The 15,782-nt window shown below is 38.2% G+C and overlaps 1 long non-coding RNA gene across 3 annotated transcripts in view; it reads left to right on the top strand.

Annotated features, from left to right (window-relative positions):
* The first annotated feature begins 5,269 nt into the window (after positions 1-5,269).
* Positions 5,270-15,782, top strand: part of LOC139539721 (uncharacterized) — a 70,319-nt gene continuing 59,806 nt past the window's right edge. Inside the window, exons 1-2 of one of the 3 annotated variants that reach the window (XR_011667988.1) lie at positions 5,270-5,339; positions 14,517-14,570. This is a non-coding gene — a long non-coding RNA (uncharacterized lncRNA). Of the gene's footprint in view, positions 5,340-11,712; positions 13,196-14,516; positions 14,571-15,782 lie in introns of those variants that run through there. The other 2 variants (XR_011667987.1, XR_011667989.1) reach the window with 2 other exon arrangements.

Raw genomic sequence — 15,782 nt, forward strand, 5'->3', positions numbered from 1 at the left:
ATACAGTAATACAGTAATACAGTGATACAGTGATACAGTGCTACAGTGATACAGTGCTACAGTGCTACAGTGCTATAGTGATACAGTGCTACAGTGATACAGTGATACAGTGATACAGTGCTACAGTGCTACAGTGATACATACAGTGATACAGTGATACAGTGCTACAGTGCTACAGTGCTACAGTGATACAGTGGTACAGGGATACAGTGCTACAGTGCTATAGTGATACAGTGATACAGTGCTATAGTGATACAGTGCTACAGTGCTACAGTGATACAGTGATACAGTGATACAGTGCTACAGTGATACAGTGCTACAGTGCTACAGTGATACAGTGATACAGTGCTACAGTGCTACAGTGATACAGTGATACAGTGCTACAGTGCTACAGTGCTTGCAGACTTAACTTAATTGACCAAGTTCACAAAAACAACCAAAAAAAGGGACAAACATCTGATAGTTAGCAACTCCATTTAAACATAAACAGTAAATATGAATTGCAGTACAAAAGACAAAGACAATCGGTATAGAATCTGTGATTTGATTAGATGTTAGCTGTAGGGTTTTAAAGATATTGTCTGAGCTTGTCTAAGGCAGTGCTGGGGTAATATTTTGGCAACAAGGACCTTTGTACGTGCCTCTTAAACATCCAGTGTGGTGTGCTTGATCGCACATGATACACAGATACACAGGTCCAGCCCATGCATAGAAATTACAGATAATCCTCTATAAAGAAGTCGCCTCCATTCTGCCACTGGAGCACACAGAGAAAAACCTCCCAGATCTTTTGCCAAAAAGCCAAAAATAATGGCATTCAAATCTGAATTTAGCATGTACGTTCACTTGGTGGAGGTCTTTAAAAAAGTTTATAAAATTTCCACATTCTTCTGATTGGCCACACCCCTCTAGCTGGATTTGTGTTGGATGTTGTGCCCACAGAATTTGTGCACAAGAGGGTGTGATTTCAATCAGAATGGTGAGTTAAATTAAACAAAGCATTGTGAACGATGGTAGCATCTCGCTTATGCAAGTATGCACCACCAAGCCTACTTCTTCGCCTGTAAATCCTGAAAGGGCTGTCCAGTTTGTTTGAAAATGCTAACTATTTCCTTTGGAGAATTCAGTGCGAAATTGTTTTTGATTGAGTAGTGTTGTAGAATCTGTGGAGAAAGCGGGTAGACTATCTGGCCTGTAGACCTAGATATGATGGTACGCACAGTGTGCTGCTGTCAGCGGCGGCTGCTGAGGGGAGGACGGCTCATAATGTATTGAATGGAATCAATGGAATGGTATCAAACAGATCAGATGTGATTTCCATGTGGTTGACTCCATTCCAGCCATTAATAGAAGCGGTCCTCCCCTCAGCAGCCTCCACTGGGTGCTGTATAGATCAAATCTAAATCTACTGTAGGTTTATATGTGTTTAAAAGATTTTGTGCGACACAATACACATAATATTACCTGCACTGGTCTTATCCTACTGCCACTGACTTTGCTGTACTTAGTACAACTGATATGTGGTTGTCTCACCTAGCTATCTTAAGATCAATGCATCAACTGTAAGTCGCTCTAGATAAGAGCGTCTGCTAAATGACTAGAATGAAAAATATCTATGGATACATATGGTTGGATCCATAACATCTTTCTGATAGCACTTTGAAGACACAGTCAAGTATAAAAGAAAAATAGCACCTTAAAAACACTTCCATCACTACCATCTTTGATACAAATGGTAATTCCTCAGCCACATTAACCATCTGTGTCCAGAAATTACTGGGAAATGGGCACAAATGAAATGCTAATATTCTGGGGGCCACAAGTGTCTCCCCCCTGCACTGCTGAGGGGCCTCTCTGTTCCCACACCACTTCCCTGTCTCTGTCCCAGTGTGCTGCTGTGAATACTGTGGGCTTGTGGGCTGGTGGAAGAGAGGCCAACCTATTGGCCCGTCTTTGTTTGCAGCGTGGATGTTATTCATGCCTAATTTGAATACATGCAAATGTGGCAGCGGTGGCCCTGTCAGTGGACCCTCCCACCTCCCACCTCCTGCACCTCTCCCTCTACTCACAGGCTGCATCCTCCTTTCTGTTTGATGCATGGATATTGGTATGGTAACCAAGGAGATTGGGACTGATTTGTCAGAGGGATGTAAAAGAAGAGTGAGATTCATGACTATGACATTTCAGACACCGCCATATCTCATGGGGGAGCCTCGGACAGGGATGGACAGGAAACACAATGCAGAGAGAGAGCCCCTGTGGAGACACTGCGCACAGTGCACAGCCCCTCCCTATAACACCGCCATTCACCGTCTGTACTGTACTGAATTGAACAAATTAAAATGATCCGAATGCCAGATGTGGTGGTGGCAAGATATATGGCTTTTCAAAGATGATTGATTAACCAGTTGGCATGTGTCAAGCAGCACAGGAAAGTGTTTGCCTCCAAATCAAGCCTGTCCTGTATTACCACACTTTAACAGATCATGGATTCTCTCTTTCTTGTTGGTGTCGTCATTGCTCATGCAGACTGGTGTCTTAAGTTATTTAGACAATAACAAAATACCAACTGATCATTCTGCATAACATGCGATTGAAGAAAGAAAATCAAGCTACAGTCTCAGTTATGATAGCTGTAGCATTTTGTATATAATTTGTGTGGTCCACCCTCAGTCTAAATAGGCCTAATAACATTGTAATTGTTAAGTAATAACATCTCTGCATGTTCAGGCACGTATTCATAGTCAAATGGAGGTATATACCTTTGGTTATCCTGGATGACCATTCATCCATCCACCTCATTTGAGTTAGACTGGTTCTAAGCAAGAACAAACATCTGCATTGCGTGCACTAGGCCTAGAGTAGTTCTCCATTCTTTCTCCTTACTTTATGAGACAAAAAGGAAGTCTAAAGGGCCAATGCCACACCTGCAATAGGATGAAATTCAATGAAACCATCATATTCACTTGTTCAGATCATCCCGTAATATCCCTGATTAGAGGTTTAGGCTACATAAATGCAGATAATTCAGTTGAACCAAGCCAAATTGGATTGGCATGACTGTGTGTGGCACATTTGCTACAGTTTGTCCTCATACCGATTCAGGATTCTGACTACATGAATGAGTGCACGTGTATACTTGCATAATTACTGAAATGTACAGAGGTAATTATATTACAGTGCGTGGCTCTTGGTCTTCATAGCATCCCGTAGGTATTCTTTTGGCCAACATGGACAAGTTTGTGTGTGTGTGTGTGTGTGTGTGTGTGTGTGTGTGTGTGTGTGTGTGTGTGTGTGTGTGTGTGTGTGTGTGTGTGTGTGTGTGTGTGTGTGTGTGCGTGCGTGCGTGCGTGCGTGCGTGCGTGCGTGCGTGCGTGCGTGCGTGCGTGCGTGTGTGTGTGTGAATTGCTGTACAAATTATCTGATTTAGAAGATGAGCTGTACATCTCTCAAGCTTTTCATAACAAGTCGAAATGACAATTTATAAATTATTTTTTAAATGTAATTTCCAAGCCATTTTCTGGCAGATCTGCAATATATAAAGTACCAGTCAAAAGTTTGGACACACCTACTCATTCCAGTTTTTTTTTTTTTTTTACTATTTTCTACATTGTGGAATAGTAGTGAAGACATCAAAACTATGAAATAACTCATATGGAATCATATAGTAACCAAAAAAAGATTTGAGATTCTTCAAAGTAGCCACCCTTTACCTTGATGACAGCTTTGCACACTCGTGGCATTCTCTCAACCAGTTTCATGAGGTAGTCACCTGGAATGCATTTCAATGAACAGGTGTGCATTGCTAAAAGTTTCTTCAAGTGCAGTCGCAAAAACCATCAAGCGCTATGATGAAATTGGCTCTCATGAGGACCGCCACAGGAATGGAAGACCCAGACTTACCTCTGCTGCAGAGGATGATGCTATAATGTTCTTTAGAGTTACCAGCCTCAGAAATTGCAGCGCAAATAAATGCTTCACAGAGTTCAAGCAACAGATACATCTCAACATCAACTGTTCAGAGGAGACTGCATGAATCAGGCCTTCATAGTTGAATTACTACAAAGAAGCCACTACTAAAGTACACCAATAATAAGGACTATTTGACCAAGAAGGAGAGTGATGGAGTGCTGCATCAGATGACCTGGCCTCCACAATCACCCGACATCAACCCAATTGAGATGGTTTGGCATGAGTTGGACCGCAGAGTGAAGGAAAAGCAGCCAACAAGTGCTCAGCATATGTGGGAACTCCTTTAAGACTGTTGGAAAAGCATTCCTCATGAAGCTGGTTGAGAGAATGCCAAGAGTGTTCAGAGCTGTCATCAAGGCAAAGGGTGGCTACTTTGAAGTATCTAAAATATAAAATGTATTTTGATTTGTTTAACACTCTTTTGGTTATTACATGATTCCATATGTGTTATTTCATAGTTGTGATGTCTTCATTAAATTAATATTCTACAATGTAGAAAATAGTAAAAATAAAGAAATTCCCTTGAATGAGTAGATGTGTCCAAACTTTTGACTGGTACAGGTACTGTATATACACTTTGCATCTTAAATCGTCTCGTGTTTGTCTTTGTTATTTCTCTACTGTTACCCCACTGTTACCCCACCAACTTTACTGACCATATAATAATAGGTCTACTGTATTTTGAGACAGTGAAACTGAATGCTAATTTTTGTTACAATATGATGGTTGTTTTTTAAGATGGAATGTTTGGAGAAGAAATAATACATTGAGAAAGGTTTCTTTTTATTTCCTAACACTTATCTACTCTATGTTTACATATCATTCCAGTTTAATTTGATGAGAATTGTATCTAAATTGTATTCAAATGTAGGCCTCCCTCTGAATTCAAATTTTCACTGATGATTAGAAAATGAAATTAAGCCAAATTTCACATCATGGATTCAAATTTGACTAATGATTATTTTCGAGGTACCTTAATTTCATCTTCACATTCCACAAGTAGCCTAGTTATAGCAAAATGACTGGCCCTACCAAAATGCCTAAATGGTAAAAATATTTTAGGTCTATGTCCCTCAATGAATTTTGCATATGTTCCTATACACATACGTGTTTTGAATGACAATTGTCCCAAAAATCTTTGTGCTTGAACTTGACCGTCGAAATTGCATGGGAAAGGAGAGGCGAATTTGCCCCTTGCCCACTTCCTTTATGCTGCGCAAATTGTTGAGACTGATGTCACTACTCATTAGCATAAAATTCAGCTTGTTTGTAATTAAAGAGGGGTGGCAGATAGAATCGAGTCTTTTTTCTCATGGTAGGGAACGAATAAGCATCTTTCTCTGCAGGAACTCTCCAGGAAACACACTGTAAGTTTATAAACTTTCATATAGTTATTTGATTAGTTATTCTTGTTGCACATATAGGCCTCAAAGCCGGCTACTTTGCATCCCTTCATTTGGGAGAAAAAAAATGCATTATGCATAGACTACCACATGTGCATCAGGCTATCGGTTATCATTTCTGTTTTTTCAACAATTACATTAAGTTAATACAATTCTATGGGTATAATGTTGAGCCATGCATAACGATAATAGAGAATGTAATTATTTTGAATTTATATTTCCTTCTCACATTTTATGTTGTTAGGCATAAAATATGGGATTCATTCTATGTGTCATTGCTGTGGAGAGACATAGGTTATACCTTACCTATCAAGTTACGATTATTAGCTAATAATCTTAACTTGATAGGTGTTATCTATCACATGGAATTCTTGTGACATGATAGGTCTACTCAAGCTCAGAGCAGTGCAAGTTGAGGTTGTTTTTAGCTCACGCTTAACATCCTCATTGATGTGTTATTGATGTATTCCCATTCACACATGATTTCTTGTCAGAATTTCTTTAACATGTGTGTAGACAGAATCCAGAATGTGCTTATTCCAGTATCATATTTCCTCCCAGTCTTCCCTTCACCGATGATACAGATGATATATGTATTGATGATACAGTTGATATATGTATTGATGATACAGATAGACGTTATCCCTATGAGAGCCTCTGCATTGAGTCAGTGGACATTTCGGCTGACACTTTCCACAGATACAGTATACTGTACATTGCAGGTCATAAGGCATGGCATCAGTGCAAACACTGCTCTCCTGACTCACTTGTGTTGCTTGGACAATAACTGTTGGTGTTAGATTCGCCTCCGGTTCTCCTTACTCACCAGCTGATGTGGAGGGTGGTGTAGTAGCTGCATGGTAGAGAAGGCTGCATAGTAAAGGTTACTAGACATAGACCCTGGCAAGATTAGTATTTATGTGTGCTGTCTATGTATGTATTTCTTCTGGTTTATATGACATTGCAAAACATCAGAGTAGTTATGCACTTAATGTTTTGAGAGAGCACTGATGACCAAATTCAATGAATTCAGTGTAAATCAAACTATATCTTATGAATCTCCGGTCGATTGAAGGGGCACTTGCTATTCCCTCTGCTCTGTAGATCTTTTGACTGATGTCAGCCTACACCCCTAAACTTTGGCCTTTCTGAGGGGACACCTTCAAAATGTATCCCCCCTAAATAGCATGCAGGGACAAGTTGAGTTGATGATAGGGCTAAGTATTTGTGAGCATAACTTAACTATTACACAGGTTCTACTGTTTCCCATTCTATCCTCATTTTACCAAACAGTTGAGTTCATATTTTGATAATATAGATCCAGTAAAAACGTGATCGTCTTCATTTCCGATAAAGCTTACTTGGATTTTAAATTGAGTCCTATCATGACAATAGTTCACTATAGGTCATAGGCATGTTAGGTCAGTACTAATTGGTGGAAGGCTTGCGGGCTTGAGGGAGGTATCCCACCACCCCAAATATTTGCTCTCTCTTTGACTTGATGCATGACCCTCATGCCCTTATGTGGGGTCAAGCCCTTTGAAGTATGGCTATTACAATTCCCAAAAGTGGGACCCTTTATTTGGTCACTTGTAAACCATTGAACCTGATGCTGGTAATTCTGTGATTTTGTGTGGGTGTATTGTGTAGTAATTCTGATACATATTCAAAGCAATTATTTATGGAATATATATATTGTTAGTTAATATGATTCATTCTGAAGCTATTGATTTGGAATTAGATTTGTGTCTATCCATGGCTGATCAGATCACAGGCTTGTTGTGAGTGACAGACACAAATGTACTAATCTTTGTGCATGATTCTCTATAACGTTAGATTTGGCTCAGATTCTTCTCACTCACTTGGTTAGGTTGGGCAATATTGCATTGATTCTGCTATTGTGCATTAGATTACAATATTTACATTATGCTGCTTATCTATGTAAATTACAGGATAATTAAAACATGCATATTGGATGGAAATAAATGAATATGATTATAGTAATTTACAGTCTAATGCAGCGGTCTGGCAGTAGACTGATACTGTATGTTGTTCTCTATCTCCTCACCCCTCACACTCACATCAGAGGGGGAAAAGATGAAAGAATGTTTTCTGAAATTAAACTCCAATTAGAAGACTCAGAGAGCAGTCTCTATTAGAATATGGTGAAATATACATAGTGTACATTTGGGACATTATAGCATCTAGTATGAAGCCCATTTATCTACAGTCGGTAAGATGTATCAGAGGTATTTCACCAGTGTCCTCATCAGACAGAAATCCAGTTATGGCAAGGTAATTATTGCATTTACAGTTATATTACAGATATTTAAGAGTTTAATATATATCAAAGCTCCAAACTGTCATGCAATGGTTATTGAATAGCTGTGCATGGAGGCAGTAAGGATAAGGATGGCAACAGCCAGATACAGTAAGAAGATGGCATAAGAGTTGCCAATGATTTTCTTTTCAACACTGTGATTACCTTGTTTTACAAAACCTCTTTGGTATCAAAGATATTTTGACTTTGTCAAAATACATATTTATTTATCAAACGAATAGATATTGTGCATTAAGAAGACACTGAAACTATCAGTTAGATTCTATCTGGGTCACAAATATATACACACTTCAATATGTTACATGTTATATTCAGACATTTGGGTGTTTTATTTCCATCCTTTTTTAAATGATCCATGCGATTCCTACTCTTCTGTCCAAATCAATCCTAATAATTGTATGCTCACACCAAAGTACTTAAGTGGATTCTACCCTTGAAGGATCTTTTGCTGTGAGTTTATATGTCCCATCCAAAATACATCACATTGACTGTTCAGAGAATGATAACTACCAGTATTTTATATTAGATTGAGCATACTGTATGTTTCACTTAATTGGAAAAGTGGATACATGATTGTGTTCTTTGACCAATAGAATTAAAATGATCAGGTGTTCCACACAGAGATGACATTTACAACAAATTTCTGGAATACAGTAGCCGATTTTTACTGTAGCTGGGCAGCAAGTGTCTATGTGGCTGTCATAGATTTTACCACCTCCTTTTTCAGCGAGAAGTAATATTGCTTAAGACCAGGTTGAAACAGAAAAAATATGAAAAACTAAAATTCTATAGAATACAACAAGAATGTGCGTTCAGTGTATAAGCATTGCACTGCACTATACTGCATGAATGTTAATCCCTCAGATTTTTTTAAATCTAATTTAGCACGAAATTGATACAATGTACTAAAAATTATTCTTCACCGTATTAAATAAAAGTCCAACCAGAATCATATTACGTTATTTTAGGTAGCCTATCAAAATGTCCATTGGCCTATACTTTTTTTTATTAACGTCAAGAAATATCAGCATGACATTCAGTTCGGTGTTGTTGGCTTCATTTGATTCACTTTCGGTAAATGTATAAATTTCCTCACCAAATATCTCGATAGAATTTCATTGTGGTCGGTATCAGTACAGGTTTTTTCAACCGTTTTCATGAATCTTACTGTATGCAACACACGGGTCATTTCAGCCACCTCTCCCATCCACACCTATGAATATATAACAACACACCATTAACAATTTAACGTAATAATCTATGCATTGTGTGGGATACATGAAATCATGTGTTGAGTGGGGAGACTATATACAATTACGTGTTTTAGGGGTCTAGTGTTTATTCACGATAGTGATGGCTTTATTTTCTTATTTTTATTTTCTTGGATGAGCTATTTGACACTTAAACTGTATGTGTTGTTATGGGGATTTCTTTATATTTAATACAACATGATAACTCTAATAATTGTTTTCTTTATATTTAAAATACCAAGGACAATCAAATTTTGTTTAGTGGATCTACGTTTTATGAGTGATATCTGAGTTATATAGTACCTAACCTCTAATCTAGGTAGTCTTTTACGAGCATACTTTTTTTACCTTTAATTTTGGATTTTTCTTATTTCCATTTTTATGTCATCCACATTATTAATGAAAAATGTTTATTGACTGCAAAACAAATTTTATTACAAAATGTGATAGGCATATAGCACCTAAAAATAAATGCAATATGATGTGGCTCAACGGTTTATAAACTGCTACAACCATAATACTTAATTGCTACGACTAATCATTTGAATTTCCTTACAATATAATAAAAGTGTGAACAATAGCTTTTTCATTTTGTATAACAGGTTGTTCATCAATGTTTGTCATAGGATACTGTGCATTCTATGACTACTGCTACTTTCGTCCAATGGGGGTCGCTCTTTCTGCAGTTTCTTCAGTCCTTTCTCTTGACGTGGTTGGAACAAAATTGCAACAGATTCGAGATACATGCTGAAATTTGTGAATCTCAAAACTATAATGTAGGCTCATTTTATCGGCTTATATTCACACGAATTTTGCAATGTCTAAAAGTACTCTCTATTTTCATTTTAAATGTATGTGTATTGTTGTGAATTGTTAGATATTACTGCAATGTGTAAGCTAGAAACACAAGCATTTCGCTACACCCGCAAAAATATCTGCTAAATATGTGTATGTGACCAATAAAATTTGATTTGATTTGGTAAGAGCTATTAAAGCCAAATTATGTACCAAATAGTTGTTTTGCTCATGTATGCCACTTAGACATAGCCCACACTTCACACAATCACAACGCCTGGAATAATCTTAATACTACATATCAAACATATTAGGATCTGTTATGATTATTATTATATTCGCAACTTATTTATATTGCATAATAGGTGCAATATTTTGTATAAATCTGACATTAACTGTTATTTTATGAAAATGAAATTCCAGCATTTCACCTGGCTTAAATGGCATCAGCGAGCCTACTGCAATGCAGTTCTAGGTATGCTACAGATCTTACCGTGAGATACTACATTGCAGTAGGCTAGCTACCACGCGAAGACATTTAGGCTAGGTGAAATGCTGTTGATGTCAGTTTTATACTAAATACTGCACTTATTATGCAATATAAATAAGTTGCGAATATAATAATAATCATCCTAATAGATCCTAATATGTTTTATAAGTAATATTAAGATTATTCCAGACGTTGTGGTTATGTGAAGTGTAGGCTATGTGTAAGTGGCATCCCTGAGCGAAACAACAGCAACCAAGGTCTTTAATATCTTTAATGGATAAAGTATAGGTTAGATTCAGGAGTTCCGTTTTGCCTCTATTTTATAGCCTACTGATAATTAGATACATTAATGTGTGGATGTACATATGTTCATAAAAGTAGCCTATATACTTAATAAAATAAAATAAACTATTCACTCTGCCCAATTTACTCCTTATATTATAGGTTTACACTGGGAATAAAGCACTGTTATAATGTAGAGGCCCGAGTTAGGGGCCAGCTAATTCAAAAGAGCTCTGCTGCCCTTGACGTTAAAGATTGAGGTGGTTATCAAAATAAACATGTTGCTCAAATTGACATTGAGGTCACTAAGTTGTTAATTAAGATGCATCGAAAGATAAATTACATTAATGTTATTATTATTGTTGTTTTTATTGTTATGATTATTATTATTATTATACTTTTTACACTTTTATTTCCATCGTTTTATCTCTGGTCAGATGAGCTGCGAGAAAGACTGTAAAGATAGTAAATCGAACGAACCGCTGGTGGGTATTAATATTATCTCTGTTAATTGACTAGTAGCCTATGACTTTCCAATGAGTAAATACATTATGCTAAATATAGGCCATGCTAAACTGCGTGTTTCATGCAGGTGTCTATACACAGTAATTCATCTCACCAGAAGTATTTCTTGTCGAAGCCTTCAAACCTTGCAAAGGTTGTCATTTTTGGGGGGTCATGGCCTAATTGATACATTTGATGCCCATTATATTCAGATATTCAACAGAGATAAATTAAGATAAACTTCTAAGCCACAGAAGCATGTAGGCCTAGTCTTCGTCCATCAATTTAAACCATGATAAATGCCGTGATTGAATGAGTAGAAGCCAATCGAATATCATGAGGAAAGCAGGGCGACTTTTTGCTTGTTGTAGTTCTGACCAAAAACATCCAAGCAGCAACTATATTTAAATTATATCCCCCCCCCCCCCACACACACACACACAGAGAGATACACACTTTTATAAAGGCCAAGTGGATGGGCCAAATGAGTGAAGCATATATCTCGCTTTCAAATGTAAAGTGAAAATTATTTTGAAATATGGATTGTTATTTGCCAGTATCAATCTTACATACCGAACCCTTTCCCAATACCATTAAATTGTGACTCAGGAGGGTAACCTATCCTTGTGCCTGACGTAAGCACGTATTCACTCACGTAGTAAAATATAAGAAGCTTGGACTTAGCACGTATCTTTCAACCCAACGCTGAATCCACCCGCAACCAGAACATCCATCGTTTTTTTAAATGGGGTATCTGCTAATTTATTACAGGCGTTAAGTCGGTGATTTTATGTGAAAATACTCTTGATCAAAGCACGGTTACGCCCGGTCAGAGGATGGAGACGTAGTCACCGAGCCCGGCGTAAAGACAACGTGATACAGAACCCATCGGTTCCGTTGCTATTTTCTCTTAGCGGTAGAGGAGGCTGCAGTGCTTCGTTCTTGTGCTCGGCTGTTAGCAAGGGAATGGTGTCTTATTCACCTCTAGTCATTACGCTTGCATGTTCCGTGCTTTTTTCTGGAAGGGACTGAAGGCTTGGTGCGTATTCTCTGTGTCTCTCGCGCTGTGACTCGGTGACTAGGCAAGCAGTTGACGCAAGTGTAGGCTACTTCAAGCAACAGGCGCAGCACCAGTAGTTGCAGTGACAAGTCACTCCCTCTCCGCTGATGCTATGGTGCTGAATTGAGTGCCGGCATTTATTTTAATCACCTCATTAGAACTGTGCAATCCCGCCTTTCTACGACGATTGAAGGAGAGTCAACTTCAAAGAAAGTGGAGTTGGAAGATGGAGTTGTACTTTTATGTTTTGTGAAAATATGTAAAACGTATCTAAAAGGTAAAAGTTTGGTTTCAATGAGAAGTAGCTGGCAGACAGTATTCTGGTGTATTACGTCTTGCACAAGCATTTCGCTATACTCGCAATAACATCTGCTAATCACGTGTATGTGACCAATAAAATTTGATATGACACCAAGTGACGGGCAAAAGCTTTCAAGCATTCTATTTCTCTGCTCATGCATCCAAGTCGTGTTGGGTCCCTTCTATAGGTCTCTCTACTTCATCCCTCCCACCACTCCTCTCCCATCTCAACCACACTATAGCCTACCCATCTATCTGTCTCTTGCTTATGTCTAGCGAATGATTCAGAAAAAGATCATGGGCGTAACTAAAAAGGGAAAAGGACCGTTCACGCTGAGTTGGAACAATAGACAGCAACTCACAATGGACAATGCATAGAGGAGCAGAACTGTTTGGGTTTCTGGACACGTCCACACCAGGCGGGCCTGTGAGGGGGACCAATGACAGATATGTGCAGCTTCCCTCCGAAGCGGTGAGAAAATGTGGTGCGGGACTGACTGGCAGACTGTTTACTTGCACATATCAGAGAGTCGTCTCTGCTAGTTGGCTTGTCTCAGGCCACTCAAGCAAAAGTAAAGCCAGTGTTTGGCATAAACTGCTCCGAGGTGGATTGACTCATTGTACAGCTAAAGTGCATCCAGATAGCTCCGGGTTTTTTTCTCTATGGGATTGGTTCAATATCGTATAGCTGCAGCAAACTCTACACTGCTGCTGCAGAGCTCGAGTTTTTCTATAACTGAAATTCAGTTTGGACATCAGTAAGGCCTATTTTAATGGATTATCCCAAGTTCACGGTATGTAAGTATGCATTAGATTTATTCCAACGGGTTGTCAATCTTATTTCAGTTGGATATAAGATCAATAAACTGTCAACTTTGGTGTTACTTTGCGTAGGTATTACCCATTTTTTAACTTCTTACAAAAGTATAATAATAATAATAACAAGAATACTACTACTAATAATAATAACAGCATTATAAATCATATACATCATTATACATTGTTGGTTTTTGTTGCTTATTAAAGTAGACTAAGTTTGAAATTATATATACATTTTAACTTCCACTTAAAAGTAAGAAAACATTAGTAGCATGTCGGCTTTAATACCCTATGTAATGCCATGTCTTAACGGAATCGTCCATTGTGCAGTCCGCGGAGTAATGATGGGGTGAACCGAGTGGCCCCAGCGCTGGCGTTTAAAGCAAACAGTTGTGCGATTGTTAGGAGAGCCTGGGAAAATGTTCTGGGGTCTGGGAGGTGGAGTGTCTTGACGCCAGACCCTCTTGTTAAGAAGACCTCTGTGCGCCCAGACATCATTGTCATGCTAATGAGCGCCTGCACGTTGTTGAACTTGATTTTGACTTCTTTCTTTGCGGCTACATTTTTCTCGGTCACTTGTTTGTGGGAAAATCTTCTCTGGAGCTACAGTGTGAAATTAATTAATCAGGCCTTTGCAACGGACAACAATAGACCCCAGAGAATCTTGGCAACACACAAAATACTTGTATTATTTTAGATAAACGTTATTTTACCAAGCCTTAAGATCACCGAGGAAAAGACTAACTGCACACTCTCCGTTTAGATTTTTTGAGGACATTTGTGACCAGTTGAAATACAGATTTTTCTTATGTTATGTGATTATAGGCCTGGACTTGTTTTATTATGAACCGTATTGGTGGATCAAAAGTCAATGCGTTCTAAATGGGCAGAAGTTTTGCAATTGAGTAGTAGCAGGTGTGCGTGTGTGTGTGTGTGTGTGTGCGCGCGCGTGCGTGTGTGTGCGCGTGCTCTCTCTTCTCTTTCCCTTTACCCACTGGGTGATGTACAGTAGACTATATCTTGTTACTGTAATTTTCATATTAAAATTCAGAGAGTATTTATGAGTAGACTAAGCTTGTAATGCTGCCAGTTCCACTTCACAAATAGCTCTTTTTGTTTAAAATCAGCTGCTAAAATAGGCCTTTGTCATCTTCGCTGAATTTTGTGCTGTGCACCATCTGAAATAGAGCACTTTTTCTGATAATAATATTTTGTCCTTGCATAATTACATCTGTTTATGCATAACACCAACTTGTTGTTTTCTATAGTTGACATTGTATTTTATGGATATCTTCAACAGGCAACAGGTGCTGAAATCAGAGAGAGACTTTCATCCATAAGCAATTGCCTTAAGGTAAATCATTTCCATGCTCTTTTTTGCTATGAGTGTGTCAGCTTTAAACTAGTAACATTGCTTTAGCTGTGATATTTAGGGTTTATACATTTCATAAGGAAGTCGGGAAAGAAACCTGTCATTTTGTATTTTGTCCACCTATGCTAACATTGTCATTAGCCATCGCTACCATGCACGTATTGTATTGATGTGATATTTCCACCGAAAAGTTAAAGGGTGTGAAGGTTAAAAGGTGTGGACAATGTTAAATAAATAGCTATTTTCTTCTCTATATGCGATAAAGAGAGTTGTAGGCTATGCTATTTAATAGCCTATTGATTCGCCTATATTTATAATAGCCTACTCTTCATGCTAGGCTACACATTCTTGTGAAGCGAGATACTGATATAAGACTTCTCAAAACTCCCAAATCTATCCCTAGACCTATGTTATCATTGTATCAATGACAAAGATGTATGTGGTGTGTATACAATAGTGCACTATTCGTACTTTCAAGTTGAAAGTGCTATCAGCAAAAGCAGCATCAAAGTAAAGGAGGCTGATTCGTTTCAGCTCCAAGGACAGGGCCTCTATAGCCGCGTTCATTCTAACAGCTCTTTTTATACTTTATATTCTAGCTATTTATCTGATTTCCTCTGGGAAAATGGTCTTTAGCACTGTTTCTCACCATATCAATATTTTATAACTGTATAGATTTAATTCTAGGTGAGAGCAGCAGGTTATTCGCTGATAGGACGAAATAGGCTCTAGAAAAACTCCTACTTCATCATGACCAATAAATGAGCAATAGACTAGAACACAATATTATAACTATTAACATTTGAAAGTTAAAGCCTAGATATTACCGTAACATTATTGATTGAAAATACGGCGCAAAATACTTTCAATCGTTGTAAAATTAATACAACCTTAATCGACTTACTCCTATTAATGTTAGGCTACTGAATGGGGATGGCATGCACATTATATGCTACCGGAACTTCATAGTCATATAGGCCAAGGTTACTGAACTCTTACCCTACGAGTTCCGGAGCTTTCTGGTTTTCTGTTCTACCTGATAATTAATTGCTCACACCTTGTGTCCCAGGTCTAAATCAGTCTCTGATTAGAGGAGGAAATGAAAAAAAATCAGTGGAACTGGCTTCTAGGTCCAGAGTTGAGTTTGAGGGGTGTAGGCTATGCCATGTGGACAGTGCGCCTATGATGGAACCT

This window comes from Salvelinus alpinus, chromosome 15 (genome assembly GCF_045679555.1).
Source record: "Salvelinus alpinus chromosome 15, SLU_Salpinus.1, whole genome shotgun sequence".
NCBI lineage: Eukaryota > Metazoa > Chordata > Actinopteri > Salmoniformes > Salmonidae > Salvelinus > Salvelinus alpinus.